Below are 15775 nucleotides of genomic sequence, written 5' to 3'. Positions count from 1 at the left end.
ACTACACCTGGCAGGGGTTCAATTTGTATTTCTACTATGTAGCCCAACAAATTCGAACCATCAATTTTCACTGCTGCCTTTCTGATAAGGCAGTAATACAGGACACAAAAACCTCACAGACCTTAATGCTGTATAAATCTGATGTGCAACAATAAAACACTATGAATAGAGATAGCACATCCATATTGAAATGATTTGTCATGCGACTCAACATGTCAAATCGCATGTTTAAACTCGGCAGCCATTGCTGTTAATAGCACTGTCTGAATCAGCACAGCGCCACGCAAATCAGGACCATCAGACTTCACTGCTGCCTTTCTGATAAGTAACCAACAAGGCAGTAAAACAGGACACAAAGCCCCACAGACAGACCTCAATCTTGTGTATGTCTGATGTGCAGCAATATAACCATTATGAGCAGAGATGTCACCTGACTCAACGATGTGCATTTCTGCTGTGCAACACAAAACCAGAAAGTACAGACCACCTTCACTGTTGTATTTTTCTGATCTGTAGCCAAACAAAGCAGTACCTTTAGTATATAAAGGACAGAAAACAAGCTTCAGTGCAGTGCATTTCTGATGTACAGCAATATAGTCCTTATTAAGCAGAGATGTCACAAATCTCAATGTGTATTTCTGCTGTGCCACAAAAACATCCCAGCAAGCACAAACCTTCACTACTGAGGTCTACTGGTGTGCAGCCAATGAGGAGTCATGGTCTATCCCTTTATGAAATAACCAACAGGCAATTTATTTCATAGGCATAGCCTGGGCTGTAGATACTAAACCTTCACCACCAGAGAAGGAACAGATCCTAAAATGGTTGGACACCCTACTATTAGTAGTAGTTGTTGTCCTACCTTACCTCCATAGACTGAGCAAACGCTAGCCAGCACATATCCAGGTGGTGCTGATTAGCAACTAAAGTCTTAATGAGCCCAGCCCTAGAGACTAATTTAAGACCTCTCTAGAAGAGGTGGTTACCAGTTTAGCCTGGGAGGTAAATAGCTATTTGCAGGCTTCAAACAATCAATTATGTAGCTCTTGCATAGGTTTGCACAGAAAATCCTCAATTAAAAGGATGTAGGGAGCGATCTATGGTGAATCGCCTTTAGATCTGCCACTGAGTGGATTGTAGCCCAAACCAATAAAAAAAGTTTCTTCTTACCTCCTACACTATAATATAAACACAGTGTAAAGGTGGAGTGGGAGGTTGGAGCTTATGAAAGTTAACTATAGCAGGCAACCTCCAAAAGGAGGATCTGTGACAAGGGAACCCCTACTGTGCCACACAGTAGCTTGGTCTCTGCCCATCCTTGAATTTTAGGTCAGCTTTTAAACATTGTGAAGCAACTTCAGATTCCTAGCAGCTGGGCTAATAGGGCCGGTAACCTAGTGCACCTGCTGACCAGGGGAGCTTCTGAATCCACCAACCACTGCCCAATTAATAACCTGTTCAGTGGTATACCTGGCCTGTAAGTAACTTTGTATCTACCAGGTCCCCTCTGTACGCTATATTCATCCCTACTAAATGTACCACAACTGGGCATGTAGGGAGAGGCTGGCAACCTACTGCTGCGATAACCACAGTGTCTCTGCTGTAAGAGGGAGCTGTGGCTGGTGGTTTTAGCAGTGGCGTCTGCGCTATTTGTATCCCGACCCCAGGTTCTGCACTGCACCAGTCAGTATATTATACACGGGGAAGGGGGAGCAATGGCCTACCTACCTCTTTCTCATCTGAGGTGGTTTAGGCACACTCGTTCCTCTGCACCACCTGTCCACCATACAGCTTCTCTGATGTAAGAGGGGCTGCAGCTGGTGTTTTTAGCAGAAGCTTAAGGGCTATTTGAATCCAGACCCCAGGTGAGATCTCAAATGCCTAGAAACCCTCTGGCTGGAATTGGGGATTTTGCAGCTAAATTCCCACGGCAAAAGGAAAGTAAAGTACTCACCGTTGTCGTCTTCCTCTTTTTGCCACAGCCAGCGGGCTTGCTTTTCCATCCTTATGGTCCACACGCAAGGAGGATAGCCGCCAAAGTGCTCCCCCCCCCCCCAACTGCTGTCCCCATAGGGAGGTGCCAGGTTAGGCTGTGTCCTGCACTGTACCAGTCAGTCTATATACATGGGGGGGGGGCAATGCCTTCCATTCCTCATTCCCATCTTCATATCTGAGGTGGTTAAGGCAGACATCCACCGTAGTAAACTGGTGCCTCCTCGCTCTAGAGAAAGGAGGATGTGGGCGCCTGCTCCTACTGACTCTCAGCCTTCCCTCCTGGGTAAGAACGCCGCTGCCATTTTCCCGAAGTTTGAAAATGACGCGGGTGCTTGTTGCCACGCCCTCTCCGGCAGCCCACGCGAGCTACCGGGGACCCAGGAGTCGGGGACAAGCCCCCTGGAAAGAACCGATGGCCAGCACCCCCGTCTGAACAGCCACCTGTACAGGTAAGGAGGGGGAGACAGGATAATGGCCCCTGAAGTTCTGGGTACACCACTGTACCCAGGGTCCTTCAGCTCTCAGGGGGGCTCTTCCAATTTCTGCTGCCCGCCCTGAGGAAAAGATAGGGGAACCCCCCAGGAAGGACAAGAATATCCTACCAGACCCAGAGGCTTCCCAGGCTTGTGGTCCGGCTCCCAGGGGGAGACCACCAGCCCCAGGCTTCGGGTCATTTGGAAAAAAACAAACAGTTTCGCTGTGTAGGGAGAAACACAATCAAAAACTGAGGATCAAGGGGAAGGGTGGGGACTTAAAACAGCTGTCGATTGATTGTGTTTCCTGTAGGGAGGAGCCTCTCATCTCTCAGGTGTGCCGTCCTGGAAGATGACTTGAGAAAAAAAAATTTTAAATTTAATTTCTTCAAATTCAATCACCAATATGTATTCTGCTACATATTTTTGGTTAAAAAAATCCCAGTAAGTGTATATTGATTGGTTTACGCAAAAGTTATTGCATCTACAACTATGGCATATGTTTATAGAATTTTTATTTATTTATTTTTATTAGTAATGCCGGCGATCAGCGACTCATAGAGAGACTGCGACATTGCTGCAGACAAATCGGACACTAAGTGACACTTTTTGGGGTCCAGTGATACCAATACAGTGATTAGTGCTAAAAACATGCACTGTCACTGTATGAATGATACCCGGGGGGTTAACTGTGTCAAGGGAGTGCTTGCTAACTGTATGCCTAGCCTGTGCTTGGTTATTGTGTAGGAAGTGCTTTAAGAGGGGAAGGCATTGATCCATGTTCCTGTTTTGCGGGAACACACGATCAATACCTTCCCTACTGGCAGAACGGCAGTCTGACTTGTTTACATAGGCAGACTGCTGTTCTGCTAGTGTCCCGAGCGATCGCAGGTGCCGGTGGACATCAAGTAAACTTCACTGGGGAGTCCTAACCTGCTGCCGTGGAGGCGTAGCTGCCATCTGCCGACATTCAGATCTCTCAGTGAAGGAGAGGAGAGACACTTGTCTCTCCTGACAGCCAGTCTGTCCCTGCAGGCAGAAGCAGCCGCCCAACCCTGGAACCAGGCAGCCCCAGCGCACAGTTGATCCTTGTCACACACTCACAGTGCAGAGACCACACACTTAAAGCGGGATTCCACCCTAAAGTGGAACCTCCGCTGATCGGATCCCTCCCCCCCTCCGGTGTCACAATTGACACCTTTCAGGGGGGAGGGGGGTGAAGACACCTGTCAAAGACAGGTATTTACACCCACTTCCGGGCATAGACTCCCGTGGGAATCTACGCCATTTCCTGCCCTGCCGCGCTGTCTGCTGGGACACACATGGGTCCCAGTGACAGCGCAGAGATTTCCTATTGGGCGGCGCGACTCGCGCATGCGCAGTAGGGAACCGGGAAGTGAAGCCGATTCGCTTCACTTCCTGATTCCCTCACCTAGAATGGTGGCGGCAGCAGCCGAGAGCTGAGCGATCGATCGGCCTCGGCATCGCTGGAACCTGGGAAAGGTGAGTGTCCATTTATTAAAAGTCAGCAGCTGTAGTATTTATAGTTGCTGGCTTTTAGTATTTTTTTTTTTGGTGGAATCCCTCTTTAAGTCCTTCAATGCCTCAGCTCTGCCACAGATTCAGGCACCCTGGAAAGTTGGGACAGAAGTTGAAGCGGCTCTGGTGGGGCCCCAGGAGCAACTGGGGCACCCGGGCAGTGCCCAGGGGTGCCCACTCAGTAAGACGGCCCTGCATGGAGGAGTGGAAAAGGACTGCATTGGCAACCTGTGATGCTCTGGTGAACTCCATGCCCTAGAGGGTTAAGGCAGTACTGGAAAATAATGGTGGCCACACAAAATATTGACACTTTGGGCCCAATTTGGACATTTTCACTTAGGGGTGTACTCACTTTTGTTGCCAGCAGTTTAGACATTAATGGCTGTGTGTTGAGTTATTTTGAGGGGACAGCAAATTTACACTGTTATACAAGCTGTACACTCACTACTTTACATTGTAGAAAAGTGTAATTTCTTCAGTGTTGTCACATGAAAAGATATAATAAAATATTTACAAAAATGTGAGGGGTGTACTTACTTTTGTGAGATACTGTAGCTATACCCTTATATAGTAGATAGAAGATCATTGCTGGGTTCCTGGGTTGTACTAGAAAAGGAACAAAATGAAAGAGCATAGGGAGCCATCTAGTGTCGAATTTATAAACTGCAATTGGTAATAGCCATGAAGTCTACACGTTTTTATATTCTTTTTTTCGTGTTTTTTTCTTTTTGTAAATATAGGATTTTAAAACATAAGACAAGCGCACAGCTTGTAAGCTTCCAAGTACACGTCAATACATTGACATTAAAAGAAAACAATTCATGAACAAATTAGTGAAAGTCCAAAAAAAGTGAATGCTGTGCTCCAATATTTAAAGTTCAGTCGTGCTCCAAATCTCAAGGTGCGCCACACCCTGTCCTGTGTCCCCACTCCCCGGATGGAATGGACCCCTAGCTTTTCAGTCTGGGGGTCTTGAGGCTTTGAGATTTTGGCCAGGGATGACTGAGCTACATCAATGTACCAAGAAAACTAAAATAGGCATGGATTCAGCAACAGTTTAAAGCAACAAGCAAAGCCACTAGCGCACGTTCCACCCGAAAAACGGAAAGTCACGTCTCGTGGATTAGGAACCAGAAATTCCATCAAATCCATGAGACGTCACTTACGGTTTTCGGGTGGAACGCATGTTGGTGGCGTTTGCTTGATGTTTTAAACTGTTGCTGAATCCATGCCTATTTTTAACCTTCACTTTGTAAGTACCTGTCCACTTGCGCAATAAATTCTTTGGTTAACAGTACTTGACTATGATCCCTTCTCCTGTCATTATTTCGGGCACCATGATCCACATGTGATGGTTATAAACACTGGAGAACTTCTTGGTACATTGATGTGACTCAGCCATCCCTGGCCAACATCTCAAAGCCTCAATGACCCCCAGACTGAAAAGCTAGGGGTTCATTCCATCTGGTGAGTGGGGGCACAGGACGGGGTGTGGCGCACATCGAGATTTGAGCACGACTGCACTTTAAATATTGGAGCACAGCATTCACTTTTTTTGGACTTTCACTAATTGTTTATGAATTGTTTTCATTTAATGTCCGCATTTTATTCACTTATTTGCGAGCGCTGTAATTCTTTTTAGTTATCTATTTGTCAAGTGTTAGCACTTTGTGTACAGTAGCTGCAATTTCACATGTCACACATTAAATTATTTTTATTACATTTAAGATGTACTTATAGCGCGATGTTGGTACATTAGACTAAATGGATTGATAGCTAGGCCCTCGGGTGGAAATCAGGACACCCAAAATAAAAACAGTGCCACATCCTAATAATAAATTTGAAAAGTGGAAAAAAAAATGGACTTTAAAGGCACATGTAGAAATTTATACCAAAATTTTAATAATTCACAAATACACATCAAACAGTACAAATTGATTAGACAATACCAATAAAAAATAAAAAAGAAGAATGAAAAGGACCCATTGATCAACCCTAAAGGATTAGAACCACGTGTATATTTCCTGTGGGGTATTGATAACCGAGTCAAGAAAACCTCCACTAGGATGTGGCATATGTTGATGGGGTGTTCATAGGTCCTGATGATTTAAAAACAACTGGGTGCTCAACATGTTTCATGATTTTCATATTATCGCTTCCTCAGGAGCTTCTGTTTAATTGAAAGAGAGATTTTTTGAATTATAAAAAACAAAGATATATGTAAATATGAAATATACAATATCAATGCATCTGGTGTCAACCCTCCACACTTAGCCCTTGTACACACGGTCGGAGATTTTCCGACAACCAAATCCGATGGATTTTGTCCGAAACTGTTGCATACACACGGTCGGACAAAGTTGTCAGAAAATCCGATGTGATTACGTTATTTCGTTACGACGGGACTACGTTCAGGCTAGTAGCCAATAGTGTAGGAATTTGATCTGAGCATGCGTGGCACTTTGTCCGATCGGAATTCTCTACACATGATCGGAGTATGTCCGATTGGAGCATTTTGTCGGAAAATTTTACCAACAAGTTGGAAAACTTGGTCCGTCGGATACTCCGATGGAAACAGTCCGATGCAGACCACACACAGTCGGAATATCCGACAAAACGGTCCGATAGGAAACATTCCGTCGGAATCTACGACCGTGTGTACAAGGGGCTAAGTATTTAAAAGTCTCAGACCTGCCCCGCCGACAAAGTATCACTGCTACCCCACCACAAAACGCCCTCCTGATGGATGGGAGGGGAAGGCCCCAGGGATCTGTGGAGCACCCCCCAGTATGAACAGACAATCAGGGATGCAGATTGCCGAAAGGGGGTGCATCAGGTTACTATAATTTAAATGTACAAAAAATAAATGCTTTAAAAACAGACGATGATGTATGTTGCTGGATAAAATACTATCATATAGAGTCGATTTCATACTTACATCATTTTATTAATTTGATAATGAATATATTATTAAATGTAATCTATACCTCATGGGATTATAATATAATCTCATCTTTTTTTGCTCATTTAGAAACTAAATATAGTCAGTACAAATGATTCTCCCTCAATGCATGATAACAGCCTGGAAAAGTGGCTTGCGGTAACATTTTGTAAGCATGAAATCGACTCTATAAGATAGTATTCTATCCAGCAACATGCATCATCGTCTCTGTTTTTTTAAAGCATTTTTTGTACATTTATATTATAGTTATCTGATGCACCCCCTTTTTGCAATCTGCATCCCTGATTGTCTGTTCGTACTGGGGGGTGCTCCACAGATCCCTGGGGCCGTCCCCTCCTATCCATCAGGAGGGCGTTTTGTGGTGGGGTAGCAGTGATACTTTGTCGGCGGGGCAGGTCTGAGACTTTTAAATACTAAGTGTGGAGAGTTGACACCAGATGCATATATAAGTACGCATTGATATTCTATATTTCATATTTACATATATCTTTGGTTTTTATGATTCAAAAAAATCTCTCTTTCAATTAACCACTTGCTTACTGGGCACTTAAACCCCCCTCAGTCCCAGACCAATTTTCAGCTTTCAGCGCTGATGCACTTTGAGTGACAATTGCGCGGTCATACAACACTGTACCCAAATGAAATTTTTATCATTTTTTTCCCACAAATAGAGCTTTCTTTTGGTGGTATTTAGTTACAGCTCGGAGTTTTATTTTTTGCTAAACAAACAAAAAAAGATGCAAAAAAAAAAAAAAAAAAAAAATCATGTTTTTATAGTTTGTTATAAAATTTTGCAAACGGGTCATTTTTCTCCTTCATTGAAGTGCGCTGATTAGGCGGCACTGATAGGCTGCATTGGTGGGCACTGATGGGCTGCATTGGTGGGCACTGATGGGCTGCATTGGTGGGCACTGATAGGCTGCACTGGTGGGCACTGATAGGCATAGTTAAGGCGGCACTAATAGGCACAGATAAGGCGGCACCGATGGGCACAGATAAGGCGGCACTGATGGGCAAAGATGGGCACAGATAAGATGGCACGGATGGGTGGCACGGATAAGTGGCACGGATGGGTGGCACGGATGGGCACTGATAGGTACCACAGATAGATGGGACTGATGGGCACTGATAGGTGGCACTGATAGGTGGCTCTGATAGGTGGCACTGCTGGGCACTGATGGGCGGCACTGCTGGGCACTGATGGGCGGCACTGGGGTGCAGCACCTTTGAGGCAGATTTTGGGTGGCACTGTGGGTGGCACTGCTGGGTGGCACTGTGGGTGGCACTGTGGGCACTGCTGGGTGGCACTGTGGGCACTATGGGCACTGCTGGGTGGCACTGACAGGGGGGCACTTACTTTATTTCAGGATGGCACTGCGGGTGGCAGGTGGGCACTGGCAGGGGGCAGGTGTCCGCTTGAATTGCTGGCCGTGATCGGGACTGATGTCCCGAACACGGCCGCCGGCGATCGGCTTTTTTTTTTTCTCCTCGCGCTGTCAGCGCGAGGAGGAATACTAGCCGATTACCGGCTCCGTTTTATCACATGATCAGCTGTCATTGGCTGACAGCTGATCACGTGATAAGGGGTCGGGATCGACCCCTTACACGGATCGGTGATCAGGCGAGTCTCACGGACTCGCCGATCACAGAGCGCGCCGCGCGCGCCCCTCAGGGGGCGCGCAGGCCGCTCGTAACCGGGACGACGTCAATAGACGTAGTCCCGGCAATCTAGGTCCGCGCTAATGCCGTCATTCGGCAATAGCAGTTCCTGAGGAAGCGATAATATGAAAATTGCTAAACATGTTGAGCACCCAGTTGTTTTTAAATCATCAGGACCTATGAACACCCCATCAACATATGCCACGTCCTAGTGGAGGTTTTTTTTTTTTGACTCGGTTATCAATACCCCACAGGAAGTATATAAGTGGTTCTAATCCTTTGGGGTTGATCAATGGGTCCTTTTCATTCTTCTTTTTTCTTTGTATTGTCTAATCAATTTGTACTGTTTGATGTGTATTTGTGAATTATTAAATTTGTGGTATAAATTTTTACATGCGCCTTTAAAGTCCATTCTTTTTTCCACTTTTCAATGTTGGTACATTCGTTACAAACAGTAAAATATTGGATTTCATATGTAGCATGCTGTCCAACCTACATTCTGAAAAGAGAGCATATCTAAACTAAAAAAAATAATAATAATAATGTTTTGTTTAATTTTATTTTTTTATTTATTTTTACCTTAATTTTCACTTGGCAATCCTACCAGTAGCACCCTTCCTGCCTTAAGCCCCATACACACTATCAGATTTTCTGCAGATTTTTTCCTTCAGATTTATCAAAACCATGTAGTAGAAGGGCCTGCCTGATTGCATACACATTGAAACTCCTAAGGTTTGAGCTCATATTATATGGTTTTGGTAAATCTGAAGGAAAAAATCAGCAGAAAATCTGATAGTGTATATGGGGCTTTACTGTGGCTCCCCTATCTATGGAGGAGCAACACAAACACCCTTGGACAGCAGCACTGTTTGACGAGAGTAACGTTATATGGACTAGTACAGTGATGGCAAACCTTGGCACCCCAGGTGTTTTGGAACTACATTTCCCATGATGCCCATGCACTCTGTAGTGTAGTTGAGCATCATGGGAAATGTAGTTCCAAAACATCTGGGGTGCCAAGGTTCGCCATCACTGGACTAGTAGATAGATGAATATAAATAAGAGCTAAACTCAAGTTAACACTTTCTAAGCAGTTTCAGTAACAGTTTTTTTTTGGGGGATGAAGGTTTTACCAAATGAATACAAGTTGACCACTGTAAGGACCCCTATCAATATTAAAGTGTTACTAAACCCAGGAGCCTGCATTTACTATATCTGGTCTCCCACAGTACACAGAACATGGAAATGCAATCATTTTAGTAACTATAAACTGTTAAATACCTTTTCTTATCAGAAGTTTACAGCAGTCTTATGACTTCTATCAGTGTCTGGTTAAAGCTTGTTGGAGGAGTTTTCATTCTATTGTGACTGTCTTATGAGGCTACAAGACCCCTGACTCCCCCTGGCTGATTGGCCTTGTGCTGATCACATGCACCTTCCCAAGAAAAAAAACAAAAAACTTTCTAGCAATACACACCAAACTGAGCATGTGCAGAGTGTCCCAAAGGCTCTGTTCTATCAGGAGATGGATTGAAGATAGTGACAGAAGGGGAAGAGTTAGGTTCCACAGAGTATAACAAGCATGCTTTACTAAATATGCAGACTGATTTTTACTTTTGTGAGTTTAGTAACACTTTAAATAGTTTGTCATCCATACAACTTCCACTTTTCCTGCATACGTGGAGCAACACTTTAAGCGGGGTTCCATCCAAAAATGGAACTTCCGCTTTAAGGGAAGGTGACCCCCTGACATGCCAAATTTGGCATGTAATTTTTTTTGGGGGGGGGGGAGCGGATACCCTCTTTTTAGAGGGATCCAGCTCCCACTTTCTCCCAGGGCACCACAGCGTCGGAAGGAAGGTCACCTCTCCCCCCTCTCATCTGGGACAAGTCACAGGTCCCAGATGATTGCTTGGCCAGTCACAGTGCGGCTCACGCATGCATAGTGTGTGCCCGGCTGTGAAGCCACAGCCGGGTGCCCACATTGACAAAGCCGGAACCACAGAGAGTTGGGGGAGAGGGGCGGGGCTTTGTTCGCCCGCATCGCTGGACTGTGGGAAAGGTGAGTGTCCGATTAATAAAAGTCAGCAGCTACACTTTTTGTAGCTGCTGACTTTTATATGGGTGAAACTCTGCTTGAAAGCAAAATTAAGTTACAGGAACAGTACTAAAAATAGCATAGTTGTACATAAAGTATGAGTTTCAAGATGAGATCCCTAAGTGTACAGAGAATAAGGAGAGCAAAGAGTAAATGTAGGGAAGTAAAGTTTCGGCGTCCCTCAATTTTCCATTCCTACAGCTTTTTTTGCTATAAAAAGATTAAACTGCTAGCAGGAGGCACCATTATTAAAGGAACATCTTTGAAGATATGGTATGGGGGTTGAATAGACTTTGTACAAGTTTAAAGCTAAACTCTGGGCAAAAAACTATTTTTTTACATATGCACTGTATAAATAAATAAAATGTGTCCTATGTGTAGCGCCCTGCTCCTGATGAGCAGACGCTATTGTTTTTTTTTTTCAAATGTAATTATCTGAAGCTGTAGTTTGGCTCAGAATAATTTCTCTAAAAGTTCTGGTTTCTGTACCAGTCCAGTTGGGTTGCACTAATTCCCACCTGACCGTAGGTGTCGCTGTCACCGTCAGTGGGCGTGGAACAGCAGCAGACTGGATTCATTGAATATCACCTCTTGCTCGGAAATGGTTCAGTGGGTGTGGTTTCCCTGCTGTGCATTCTGGGAGAGGGTATTTGAAGGTAGTGATGCCAGAAAGTACTGACGCCATTTTTCTGGGTTTGTTTTCTGGGGTCCGTTATCCCAACCCCAGGGCCCTCCTGGCCTGGGGTCTGTGTCACATGGTCTTCCGCCTCGGGGCTGGCTGGCCCGAGGCTTCACAGCTGAGAGTGTAGGTCCAGGAATTTCTTGGGGCCTGCTGATCCAGGGGAGGTCCTGTGCGGTCTCACCTGCGGGGAGAAGCCAAGGAAAGCTGGAGGATCCAGGGGAGGACTTTTCCAGTGGAGGACCGAGCGCAAGGCTGGTGTCTCCGGAGGAGCCTGGAAACTCAGTTTGAGGACACAATTCGGATCAATGTCCTTACAGTATCGCCGGGTCGGCTGAAAGAATCTGGTACTGTATGGTAGTTCTTCCTAAAAACTCTCAAGAATCTCTAAGTCCAGTTAACAAGTCTGTGGCAGAGACTTTGTTTGGCATCTCATCGGCTGCTAGGTCAAGTGAGAGGGGCCTATCCGGTGATTGCTGGATCCAGTCTGTGGAGTCGTTTGTCCTCTGGATCTGAGCAATACCTCTAACCCACAATTACTGGGTGCCTGAACTCCCCCTTATCCTCTAACCCTCTATTGAAGGCTTGTGTCTTGTGTCTTTTTTTGGTATTACCCCTAAATAAATCTTCAAAAAAGACCACGTGTCTAATATATCTTAATTTGGGCTACTTTCCACGGGACCCCCCTAAGATGAAGAGGCAAGCAGGTGAGGTAATGGTAAGCCCGAATAAAACCAGCAGCTCCTTCGGGGGTTAGTGCTACATATGTGTCTAGGCTCCAGTGCTTAGTACAGTCAGCGCTGAATGGACAGAGCTGAGTTCCAGTTCAGATCACAGCAGGTCTCTCGCACTCTCAGCTTCTCCAATCAGTAAATGTCTTGCCATCTTTTCAGTGGCTGCAAGGCAATCTATGACTGGAGAAGGGGAGATTGTGATGTTTATTCACCCTTCTTCCAATCATAATGTGGCTTTATGCACTGAAAAGAATTTAAGACATTTGCTGAATGATCTGAGTACTCCAGCCAAAGATGTAACTCTTATTGCTGAATGTTCTGGGATGACGGCACTGTACAGTGGTGCTACTTTCACACTGGAGCGCGGGCCACATTAGCGGTAAAGCGCAGCTAGGTTCAGCCACTAGCGGGGCACTTTAACTGCCATTAGCAGTTGAGGAAAGGGTTAAAAGCGCCTGAGGTGCGGCGCTGCCAAATCACTTTGCGGGTGCTTCGGAAGCACTGCCCATTCATTTCGATGGGCAGGGCATCTTGGGATTGGTGTATGCACCGCTCCCGCACCACCCCAGAGATGCTGCTTGCAGAATTTTTTTCCCATTCTGCAAGCCCACCGCCCTAGTGTAAAAGCACTCGGGCTTTCACACTGAGGAGGCATGAGAGGTGCTTTACAGGTGCTATTTTTAGCGTGAAAACGCCTGAAAAGCACCCTAGTGTGAAAGGGGTCTAAAAGTCCACCTACCTGTGTTGGGTGGTGGGATAACAAGGGAAAGGAAGGAATCTGCTGTTTGTGGTACCTATTACAGCAATCTTTATATTTTGCATGGTATACTGAAGTTCAAGTACAGGTCTGATTTAAAGTGGAACTAAACCCATAAATGTAATGGTTAAAAAAAATTAAAAATAAAACAGATATATTCCCGGCATGCTAGGAATGCTAAATGTCACATTTGCTTGTGTACTCAATGGCTGGTGTCATAACGGATCACATGTGCAGCATCATGGCAGTTGTAGATCAAACAGAGGCCAAGATGGCAGCTTCCTTGGCTGAAAATCATAGGAGGGTTTAGTTCCGCTTTAAAGCATGGCTCTAATTTTTTTTTTTAAATCATCTCTGATGACACAATTGTGTGATACAAACAACAATAAAGAAACACACAATAACTTTCATTATCTGAGCTCTTTAAAGCTGTTGTATACCTCGCTTGGTGATTTTTACCCACAGGAAAGCCTATAACAAAACTTACCTGTAGGTAAAATTAATATTCAACCCACTGACATCAGCGCGCTCTGAAGATCCAACGTATCGTGCTGGAACTTCAGAGCTCCTTGCCGGAGCGGAGGTCTCCTGTGCGCTGGAGCGATGTCATTGTGGCTCCGGCCACTCACATCGCCAGAGCCCACGAACCCGGGGGGAATCTGTCAGCTCCCTCAGCGGTCATCGTGCGCCACTGCGGTGGGGGCTTATTTCTAAGGTATTTCATAATGGGCTAGTATGTGATGCATACTAGCACATTATGCTATAGTCTTGCAGTTTTTTTGGGGGGGGGGGGAATTTTTTTTCCAGCGGTTTACTATGCGTTAAGAATGTGTTGTTGTTTTTTTGTTTTGTTTTTTTGCCCTAGCAGCTGTTATTTTCATATGACTGATATAACACAGAATGCGATAACAAGAACTCACTTTTTAAGCTCACTGAGGGGTGATAGCAGGAGATTGAAGAAAACATGCCTTCCTGTCAATGTGGAGTCTTAAAATTGAAGCGGAGTCACTTCCTTTCTCCCAGAATGCACTGGTTCCTAACAACTTTATTAACACATTCTAATAGAATACAATATGTAACCTCTACAAACAGAAAAGCTATACCAGAAAGGGAACAGTAGATGGCGCCTGAGCTCTGCATATAACTAACTTGGTGTACATCAAGAAAAAGCAACATGTTATTTCAAGCACATAAACATAAGTAAACTGAATAGAAGCCCAGTGGGCAGAACACTGACAACACTTGGCAGATCAGCCATTTCATTAGCGGCCCGTCCACATTGTCAGTGGGGCTCAGGAAGTAAGGAAAGGTTAGAAAAGTGGCCGGGGCCCCGCCCACCTAATCCATGCTCCCGGCCCCTAATCTATATGCAGGGCACCGGACGTATGGATTTCAAATTTTTTTTTCTTTTTTTGAACACGGGATTAGAGCCTGAGGCTCTAATTGGCTTCAAAAAAGGGTAGGCTCGGGGCACAGAGCACTGTGCCCTGAGCTCACCCAGTTGTGTGACAATAGCCAATTAATATTCACTATTGTCCTCCTGCTTCTCCTCCTGGCCAATCAGGAAGCAGGCCTTAAGACCCGAATGGCCGAGATGAGAAGCGACCATATTGGTCAGGAGCAGGGGGGAGGCACCGGGGACGAGACACAGGGGGAAGTCGAAGAAGCTGCTTGTGGAACTGATGGGCGGACAGATGGACTGATCGATTGACCAACCAAACGAACGGGGGAAGGGGGTTGCGTTGGGTGGTTTGTTTTCCATCCCCCCCACAAAAAATAGAGCACCAGCTGCCGCTGGGTTAGAAACACATCTGTAACTGAAGGATATAGAAGATATTGCAAGACTTCATACATACAGATGTACAGGAGCCGCACAGTGCACAGGGCCTGTGTAATGCCTCCCCGGGACCCGCTGCTGTCATGTACAATTGCCCATGGAGATGACTGGGAAGTGACAGTGTGCATTTGGAGCTAGAAATGTGCGGTTTGTTTCCTTTTCCGAATTGAAATTCAGACAAATTTCTCGTGATTTGGAAGTTCGGATGTATCCGAATTCCCAAATTACAATAGTAACGAATTTAAACTAATTTCAGACGATATTCGAATTTGAATAGTTTTTTTAAATCAAATTCAAATAATTCTCGAATTTAAATAGGTTTCAAATTTAAAACGTTTTCGATTTTGAATCAATAATTTTTTAATTGAATTCGAATTTCCGAAGAGAATAAAATAGAATAGAAAAAAGGAATAGAATAGAAAAAAATCGAATAGAATTGAAAAGATCAGAATAGAAAATAAAAGAATAGGAAAAATAGAATAGAAAATATAGGGATAGCACAGGAAATAGTAGAACAGAAAAGAATAGAGTAAAACAGTACAAAATAGAATAGAAAATAAAAGAATAGCATAATAGAATAAAAAATAGAATGGAATAGAAGGAATATAACTATCTTCTGAAACTCGAATTTCAAATAGAATAATTTCAAATAGAATAATATCGAATTTGAATACAATAGAAAAGAATAAAATAGAAACAATACAACAAACAGAATAAAAAAAATAATACAATAGAATAAAATAAAAAGAATATAACCTTCTTCTGAATTTTGAACAGAATAAATTCACATTTGAATAGAATAGAAAAGAATAGAGTAGAAATTAAAGTAAAATAATAGACTAGAAAAGAATAGAATGGAAAGAATATAACAACATAACTGGTTTCCACTATTTGAATTTTTGAATAGAATAAAACAGAATAGAAAAAAGGAATAGAATAGAAAAAAATATAATAGAATTGAAAAGATAAGAATATAAAAAAATAGAATAGAAAATATAGGGGTAGCACAGGAAATAAAAGAATAGAACAGAAAAGAATAGCG

Source organism: Lithobates pipiens, unplaced genomic scaffold (assembly GCF_037356315.1).
Source record: "Lithobates pipiens isolate NorthernLeopardFrog02 unplaced genomic scaffold, aLitPip1_a1.2 Scaffold_10, whole genome shotgun sequence".
NCBI lineage: Eukaryota > Metazoa > Chordata > Amphibia > Anura > Ranidae > Lithobates > Lithobates pipiens.
Note: the sequence above shows the minus strand (reverse complement) of the source record.